Source organism: Calonectris borealis, chromosome 1 (assembly GCF_964195595.1).
Source record: "Calonectris borealis chromosome 1, bCalBor7.hap1.2, whole genome shotgun sequence".
Taxonomy (NCBI): domain Eukaryota; kingdom Metazoa; phylum Chordata; class Aves; order Procellariiformes; family Procellariidae; genus Calonectris; species Calonectris borealis.
The window spans coordinates 66816890-66826482 of record NC_134312.1 but is presented as its reverse complement, the minus strand read 5'-3'; the positions used below and the strand labels follow the sequence as shown (position 1 = coordinate 66826482).

The 9593-nt window shown below is 44.4% G+C and overlaps 1 protein-coding gene across 1 annotated transcript in view; it reads left to right on the top strand.

Annotated features, from left to right (window-relative positions):
* Positions 1 to 1673: 1673 nt before the first annotated feature.
* The window catches only part of FGD4 (FYVE, RhoGEF and PH domain containing 4), a 119973-nt gene continuing 112053 nt past the window's right edge, over positions 1674 to 9593 (top strand). The window contains exon 1 of the mRNA XM_075158422.1: positions 1674 to 1803. The gene's annotated coding sequence lies outside the window, so the exon portion shown is untranslated. The remainder of the gene's footprint in view (positions 1804 to 9593) is intronic.

The window sequence follows — 9593 nt, the reverse complement described above, 5'->3', positions numbered from 1 at the left end:
CATCAGGAGAAAGTGTGTTACCATCGGGTCCTGCATGCCAAGGAAGCCCGCTGGAAAAGGCTCAGCAGGAGCCTCACACCGTAGCACAGGACTCTGGAGGAAGGTGATGCCCTGTCATGTGGTTCCCCCATGCAGGTGTGGCCATGTTGCATGCATGACTCTGTGGGTGCTGACAAAAGGTATCCCCATCCCTTAGGAGACAAGGAAGTTGCAAAGTCACCAGCTTGCTTGAGCAGTCCATAAAATCTTATTGCTGAGGATGTAAGAGCATAAGAGTGGCTGTATGGGTCAAATGAAAGGTCTCTCTTGCCCACTTCCCGTCTCTGACAGTGGCCAAAACAAGATGTAAGAGCAGGGCAAGTGCAGAGGGGTACTTCCCCAGAATATTCTTCCAGGCTCCAGCAATTCATGGGCTTCCTGGCCCAACTGAAGGTTGCCAACCATCACCAAAGGGAGAACATCCCTGAGTGTAGCTGTGTGCACTCCCTCTCTTTTGTGAGGAAATACTCCAAGTTTTGCTGATAAGGCAAATGAGGCAGCATGCTATGAAACAGGAGGCCATCTTTTAAAGAAGCCCTAAAACCTGTGGTTTCCAAACCTCAGGAAATCCCCATGGAGTGGGAGCACCACTTCGCAACTGGTTTGCTTCTAACTGCACCACATCAAGCTCCCTGACAGACTCAAAAGCTCTGACCCTGCATACCACAGACTGCTGTTACCCCCTCTCATGGTGGCACAGGCGGACATGTTCTGCCTCCAAACATCATGTCCCAGTTAAGCAGGTAAATAGGTGCTTTCAGATGCTATTGCGATATAAATGAATCTAATCCCAGGTCTCACAGCAGCATAGCCTTTCTCAGTTAACATTGGTTAAAATTTAGAGAGTGAGGCAACTACTTTGGCCGGAATGAACCATTTTAGCTGGAATTATTATTGATACAAGTATTGCAGTTCCATCCCTGGCATCAAAACTCACTTTTAAGTGCTAGGACGAGAATTTTCTTGTTGGAAGCGGGGACTGCATTACGGCCAACTTCTTTTATGTACACTGATAAATCTTACGGGAATCGGGCCTCCTTCCAGGGCAGGCATTTCAGAGCTGATCGGTGAGAGAAGGCAGCACACGAACGCGGTGCGGCTGTGCGTGAGTGGGGCGCGGTGGGGTTAGCCACGGGCCCAAGCGACGCGCCCGGCCAGGCGCCCGCAGGGCCAGGGCGGGGGCCGGGGAGGCTCAGCACCGGTCCGGAGGAAGCAGGGCAGGTGCGGCCCCCGCGGCACTTACTTCCCTGCGCGGGCCGTGGGGGGAGCTTGCGCCGCCGGCCCGCGGACGCCCGGCTCGGGGAAGTTGCCGCGCAGCCCTGGCCCTGGACGGGCGGCGGAGGGCGGGGGGCCGCGCCCGGGGCAGGTAGCGCGGGGCAGGGCGGAGGAGGCGCCCGGTCAGGTGCTGGCGGGGGAGGGAAGGGGCGGGGAGCGGCGGGCAGGTGAGGGGCCAGCGCAGGGCGGGCGGGGAGGGGACGGGAGGGGACGGGAGGCGCTGCCCTCAGGGCTATGCCGGCCCCACCGCCCCCGGGGCGGGAGGGGCGCTGCGCACCCCGCGGCTTCTCCCTCACTCTGCCTCTCTCCGTCTTTCCCCCTCCTCGAGGATGAGCGGAGCCGAGGGCGCGCACTTCAGGCGGGCGGCCATCCGCAGGAAACCCAGCCCCGCCGCCGCTGCCCTGGCCGCCGCCGCCGCCTCTAATGGAGCAGCGCCCACCTGCCCCGCGGGGCGCCCGCAGGGGGCGGCCGCCCGGAGGACGCCCGCAGGTAACGGCCCTAACTGTTCCTTCGGCCCTGGCCGCTCCCCGGCCCCGCCGTCAGCGCGGGCGCAGCTGTCGGCACCGCAGCGCTGCGGGGGCGTGCGGAAGAGCCCCACTGACGGGGAGGACCTGGCGGGCAGGCCCGGGGCCGGCTTGCCGCGGGGGGAGCGGGTAAGGAGGCAGCGCCGTCCCGCCCGGGTCACTCTGCCGTGCGGGTTCGGTTTGGGCTGACTCCAGCCTGTTCGGCTGGCAGCGGGCGGTCTGTATAAATGAAAGATTGTGTTTCCTCCTCGAAGTCAGGGAAGAGGCTCATTTAGTAAACTTTGGCCAGTGCGTGCCGGTGCGGTGAAGATAAGGCTTGCACAAGCGCCCCAGGGGCGGCTGCAGAGCCGCTTCTCGGAGAGGCTGAGGTGGGGTGCAGGGGGACCCACCGGCCTCTCGGAGCCGGGGGCGGCCGGGCTGGCAAGGGGGCCGCAATCAGCTCATACCCTCAGCCCCCACCTCGGCACGAAGTGCTCCGAAGTTGTACTTTTAACAGCTCTTAGACGGGCAAAAAAGCAGTCTCCCTCTTCTGACAGACCCGTGTCTCACGCCTGGCCCTCCCAGGTGCCTCTTCCTTTGCCCCGTTCAGCAACAAACCTGTGTTAGACTTGTTTGACATGTTACGCTTCATAAGGCAGCTGCTATGACATTAATGCAGTGCTATTAAAAGGGGCGGTCAGCTTAGGCTGGTTATCTGTGTTACCTTGGCCGTGCTGTAAAAATAAGCTATCTTAAAATCCAAACTTCAGAAGGTTGTTGCTTATGAGGAAGTTAACGCACACACCCATTTATCCGTCTAAATCCTGTGATTCTGCGATGTGACGGCAGGTGTGACACGCTGCGCTCATGCTTGTGATGTCACAGCAGCTTGGTTTTATCGATGTAGAAGGACGAAATGGACAAAATAAAGCTTGAAATCTCTCTGACATATGCTTGTCATATTGTTGGGAATGATGACATGCCCAAATATAAGGACAGGGATGTTTTGCTTGGGGACTGTCTTTTCACAATTTCCCGGGCAATAGGCCTGCTTAATTTAACCATGAGTATGCACAGGTAAGAACAGACTATCATGATGCTGTTCGTAGTGTGCGTTATTTTAGCTTTAATGTGTAGTGACTTTGGATACTACACATAAGTGAATCCACAATTTTTTACTGGTGGTGGGATTTTTCTCCCAAGGCTTTACTTGCATGTTTACATCGGGAAAGAGGAATTGGCAGTTGTATTTGTAGTATGTAGATTTCATTCTCCTCTAAAAGAGATATGCTAACAACAGGGACCCTGTGTTTTCTGTTAGTTTCTACTTTAATTTCATTAGGCTTCTGTAGTTGCTCACTGTTACCTTAGACTCCTGGGTAGCAGTTTCGTAGTCATCTACAGTCTTCTATTGTTGCTCTTTTCATCTGTGCACACACCAAACCCACTAGGCGCAGAAATGGATTATGAATAAGAAAAGGGAGGATTTATGTACCTACATGAGGTAAGGCAGTGGTCACTGTGGCATGCGCTCCAAGATAGCTTCATAGCCTCCCTCTCTGCTCTTTGTAGTCAGAATGAGACTGTGCTTGCTTCTGTTGCTGATAAAAGGCGATCAGACTGCCTTGATTCTGCAAGTATAAACTTTAATCCCCAGGTGCAACATAAAGCTGGGTGTGTTCTTTCGCCTGTCAAAAAAATAAAAAAGATCAGGTATTTACACTTCTCTGGCTTGCAAAATTCTAACTGGATTTTAAAGGGGTTTTCTAATGCAGGACTATGCCTTTGACCTGCTTGAAAACCTTAGGGGGAAGGAGGTGTTAGAGTAGCCCACGCATCTCCAATCCTTGTCTCTGCCAAGTGTTGTGAAATATGCTAGTTACTTATGTTACTGCTTGGGGACAGGACTCTGTCTCAGATCTGTATCTGGAAAGCAACTGGAGAAACTAGATGTATTATATGAGCTATATTTGCTTATAAATGCATTAGAAAAAAATCTGGATTATGTATATGGCAGGCATATCTGAACTCTTCTCAGACTAGTAAATTTTGTGTTAATTAGTGAGAAGACTTAATAAGACCTATTATAACTCCTGTACACTCAATAATTTCCTCAGAGCCTTTGACATTGGCCTGATGAAGTAGGGAATATCATAGGTTTTCTATGCTGAGAGACAGAAGGTCTGAAAGTATTTTCATTCTTGGTGTTGTTTGAAAAATTTCTAATGCTGAAATGGTACTTAAGGTTTCCGTTACAGCATCAGACTTTTGTTGTGCCTTGCAATCTGAGTGTCTGACTTCTAAAAGAAAAATCTTTCTCCTCTTCAATATACTATAGTCCAAGTCATTCAAGTTCATTGTCATGTGCAAAATTGCAATTTAATTTTGTTAATATTTCAGTTTGAAAAAGCTTGGTGTGTTTAACTACCTACAGGACAAAGCAAAATTTACTTCCTATTAGAAGCTGACATTAATTTAAAGGTTTGGACAAAAGAGTACTTGAATCTTCAGAGATACTTTGAAGTGGCTGAAAAATGTCAAGGCTGATATCTGGAGACAGTTTAGAGAAGAGCGTTCAGTGGATTAGCATGATTAATAATCTATTTTTGAAGGGAATAACTAATGTGAATTTGGTGTCTTTTTTCTGCTAAATTAGAATTCAGAGTTGATACTAAGTCTAACAAATCTTTACTTCCAATGCGTGTATGCATGTTAACTCAAAATCAGCTCTCTGCCAAGAAGTGGGTGTAGGCTACTGCGTGTTTTTCAGCACCTTTCACAAGCCAAGAGCTCTGCAAAGTGTAAGCATGGCAGTACTTTGATTCTGTATCGGACTAAGCTATCCTACAAGGTTGTATCTCCACTTAGTTGACTTGATTTAGCTGTGTGGTGAAGATGTAATGTAGTAGCTCAGAACACAAGGACACAGTAAGTCACTTTCATAGCAAGAAATAGCTTCTTCCAGCTATCACTACAGTCACCTTTGTCCTTGCTGCACATAGACTAGGTTAACTTTCTGTGCAATTCAAATCTTGCACTGGCTCCTTGGCTTTGTTCACTTAAGTGCAAATTTACATCCTTTCTGGACTATTTTCTTCCGTTCCCTTTTTCCTAAATATATGTCTGCTGGCATTGTACTCTATATTGGCAGTCTCAAACATTGCAGTGTGCCTCTTAGGGAGCTGAGGTAATTTGCATTCAGGACAGCATTCACTGCAGCAAGGTATCTGCAAACGTTGACAGGAAAAAAAAATAGTTCCTTGCCACTACTGTTGTATCTCTGCCTGTTAAATGGATATGATTTTATGGGATTATGTTAGCAAAATTTCAGCAGTCTTTTGGGTTTCCATCTTGCAGTGGGAGATAACTAAATGAGACTCTAACAGCATGCTGCTCTAGTCTATGAAAAATGTCTTTAGTGTTCAGGAGTTTATTCTTTAAAAGCTTGAACAACAACTATGCCCTGCCTGATAGTTTTTCATTGTTGTTGGTTTTGTTTTATTTTTGAAAATAATGAACTTTGGGCTATCATTCTCCTTGCTCCTGGTTTTGTGTTACCCGCTATATTTTGTTGACTGGCCTGCAGTGATTGAAAATCTGATTGCTATACAGTGCGTTCAGGGAAAACCTATATGATCACTAGGGCTAATCTAAGAAGTGACTGGAATCTGTAGATGCTTTAGAGACTGCCACAAAAGAGAACTAGTTGCCTTGCATGCTTTTCTGGTGAATGCAGGGTTTTTGAAATTTTTTTGAAGTTGAGTTTTATCAAGGAGTGCTGATACTTGAAAATACTGAGAGAGGAAGGTGAGCATATAGGAAATTGCTTCTAAATATTCCTCTCCTTTCAAAAATGAGGGAAAGTAAAGTATAAAAAATTACTTTATGCAGAACTTGCATGAAAATACATTTTCCTGTCTGTTATTAGAAAGCTTCCTGTTTCTGTGAGCCAAATTAATCCCATGTGCCTCCTACTGAAGCAAATGTGTTGTGTGAACGTGCCAGGAAATGGAACTTAGCTTCCTGAATATAATTTTATTATTTTCTTATTCCTTTCTTCCCCCATTTCTCCTCCAAATATTTAGGATCAAAATAATCCTTTAAAGCCAATAAGTGTACTGTTTGGTTCATAGACTATCCAGGAAAGTTGCTTATATGTGCGTCTTGAGTTGGTTTGGGGAAGCTGTTTAGCCCTTCCCAAACAATGTCTATTTTACCCAGTAACTGTTGTTGGTCTTGTAATACTGACTTCCTGGTGATCAGGATGGTGATTTCCTTAAATTAGAATTTGTATTCACAACTGCTTGACTTGCTAATGACAATATACAAAGGGTTTCAAAGAAGAGTTACAATTTGATGTGAATTTGCTGAAAATAATATGTCTGCTCTTTGCTGGAGAGACTTCTTTAGAATACACTGTGAGAGGGCAAAATTGCGGAGGTCTGGTAAATACCATTGCTGAACTGGTTTTAGGCATAGTTGAAATTGGGAAACTAATAGCTTGCATACACAATGCAAATTAGTTTGTTGTACAAAAGGAGCAGGTTGCTTTTGCAGATAAATGATTAAATACAGATGGGAGATTTTTGGATTGCAAAAACAGAGCTTGCTCAAGGAATGCGTTACTTTTGGGCGACCAGTAAAACACAAAAATTGAGATTGTTCATACAAAAAAAAGTAATGATTTGCCCTTGGCTATTATTTTGTCCCTGGTCTGTCAATACCTGTGCTGCTTAAAACTGCAGTTGTCAGACTTTTCACCCACTTCTAAAGTTATGGTGAGGGACTATCTCATCTCCCAGCATTTCAGTCAAAATCCCTTTTATAACTGGGCAGTATTTTTATTTGATGCTGTATGTCAGTATGTCTTGGGTACAGTGTGATCTGTGATAAAGCATTCCAACTGCTGTATTTTGCACTGTTGTGTCTTAAAGTAGTGTTATGCATTTGCTGTATGAGACAAATTATCTTCCCAGGACAAAGGATTTGTCAGAGGGAAAGGAAAAATATGAAGCAAGCAAATTTTAAAATATGATATTTGTGGGCTTTTTTCTCTAGTTCCATTAATGATGCGTAGATTTTCTTCAAAACATTATTGTCAATTCAATATTTTAATGAAATTACTGACTGCAAATCTTGTAGCCTTTTTCTATGAGGGAAAAAATGGCTTTCTGTTCCAGCATGGGATTCTGTATATAATATCTCTCCTGAATATAAGGCGATCCAGGATGAATAGTTACACTTAGATGATCAGAATGATCCCTTCCGTCATGTTAAATCTATGAATAAACTTTGCCTCCAGCTCTTGATGGTCGAAACATTTTAATCAAATGTGTAGCTGTGGACAGCTCGATACATTCAGGCAAACTAAATCAACAAACTCCTATACTTCTGACAAGGGGAGAAAGAATTCTGTTTAGGGAGGGTATCCCCAGAGCGGTAGTTTTGTCAATAACCCAAGGAAGTAAAAGGAGGAAATCGAAAGAGAAATCTTTAATGGTTTCTTGAAGTAGCATTTTAACAGCGATGGCTTTAGCAGAAGAAACGACTTTTGAAATTAATGTAGGGAAGGGAGGATGGGGCTTTCTTGAAAAGTTGATGAACCAAGTAAAAATCAGAGATGCGGTCCCAGCGCACAAAAACACAACAGTAAGGTGATATCAGAAGATACGGAGGAAAAAAAGCAGAAGAGGAGAAAAACTAAACTGCTACAGTAGTCTGCAAAGCCAGAAATGTAAAGAAATGTATTTTTAATGAGTTTCAGAGCGATTTGATGCCTCTGATTACACTGAAACTCAGTAAAATGGAGCATAAAATGGATTAAAATTGGAGGCAGAAGACATGGAGTTGAAGGTAGGGCAGAGCAATGAAATAGTGTTAGTTACTAATTATTAATGCTAAACATGTCACAGATGTTAATGTAAAATATGTTAAATAGCCTGGAAAGAAGGAAAAGCGTGGTGGAACTGTAATGTGAGATGTGAAATCCTGTGATTTATTCCTGACTTCTGAACAAATGTTGTCTTGCAGCAGAGATGATAATGTCGCTGATTTACAGGTCTAGCCTTCCCCTCGTGAGTAACAGCAGGCACTTGCCCTCCCTCTCAAATAGATACTAGTGTGCCCAGAGGTAGATGTGGATCAGGGAGAGAAGATGGTGACCAATGATTAAAAATAATAATGACTGATTTAGTGGCTGGATTTCTTCTGGTCTTCTTAAAGATTTGGCTTTTTATTAGTTGAGCATGTGATGTTTCCCTCCTAGGCTTTTGGTTCGGTTGGTCACTGTTGTGACTGAGTCCTCATGGTAGGGACTTCCAGCTACTGTAACGGCAGCCAGCCTTGTAGCTGTATAATTATGTTGTAACTCTGGCTCCTGCATACTCGAAACCTGTGGGGTCCGAGCTGCCCCTGAGTACTAGTGCTAGTGCTGCCGGTACCAGCGCGGCTGTCCTAGGCCCTGGTTTAGTGCTGCGTGCTTCCTCTGGACCAGCTGGATTTCTGATGGGGCTTCTGTGTGATCTCTCTGGGGACCTTCCAGCACTCAAAGGAAAAAGTAATAAAGAGGTTTCTAATGACACCTTTGGACATAGCTTCTATTTCTGTGAAGCACGAGAGGCCTCGATCTGGGCAAACCTGAGAGTAGATCCTCCTGCCCATACCTGGTGGCTTCTGGAGGTAAGGGAAGGAGGGAGGGAGTGTAGAGCTCCCTGCCACTACTCGTGGTTCTGGCTGAGGATCCTGACCCGACTGGTCTCTGTTCCTTATGGAGACTGTTTAGTCCTTAAGCTCCAGCTAGTATGCCGGGGTAGGGCAACTTTTTATTCATTTACTTCAGGGTTATATTGGTAGCTTTTATCTTCCTACTAGGCTGAGGCATTCAGTTGCTTAAGCTGTTTTGGACTCCTAAGTTCTCGTCCACCATGAAACAGGTATTTTAAATCAAAAATCAAAGTTACGGTCTACAGCAGACTTAAAAAAAAAAAAAAAAAAAAAAAAAAACCCAAAAAAAACAAAAACCAAACCAAAAAAACCCCCAATAAAAAACAAAAAACATATAAATTACCTGAATTGTAAAATTGTTAAAGCAAATAATATTTGAAGATAAGTTTCTTTTTAATGTTTTGTCTTGTATCAGAAAGGCTTGATGACAACTTCTTGCGGTGAGTAATCAGAATGTTTTTCCTCTTTGTTCTCACATACCACCATTCACTATCTTGTCTGTGACAGTTCAGTTTCTTAAGTGAATATTAATATATGCGTTATTTGTATTAACATCAGTAATTGAGTTAGGAAATGAAACTTACTGGCTAATTACATTCATCTTCAGAATGGGTGATTTAAAAATCAAAACAAAGTCACGGATACAGGAAAAAATAAATTTTTTTTGATAGAACTGAAACTTTTTTCAGTTTTATGCAATTATACTGCTAGCCTTTTCTTCAGTTGACTCTTGCCAAAATATCCCAGCATACTGTACATTCCTTTTCATTCAGTCTGACACTAACTTTCATCATTAAAAAATTACATTTCATCTGTGAAGGTAGAATCCTTTTGTACTTCAGTTATTCTCCTATGGGCTAGCAGTACTATAGCATTCAAGAAAGTTATGCGGGATGACAGACAGCTAGGATGGTTTTCAAGAGTTCTTGGGGATCCTTTTTATTTGCCCTTTGAATGCCTATGACTTCTTAATTCTTAAAAAAGAGGGCTTTTGTATCTTTAAAACAAAAGCATTCTCAGGTGAAGATGTGATTCTAGGGGAGGCTTTGCCGA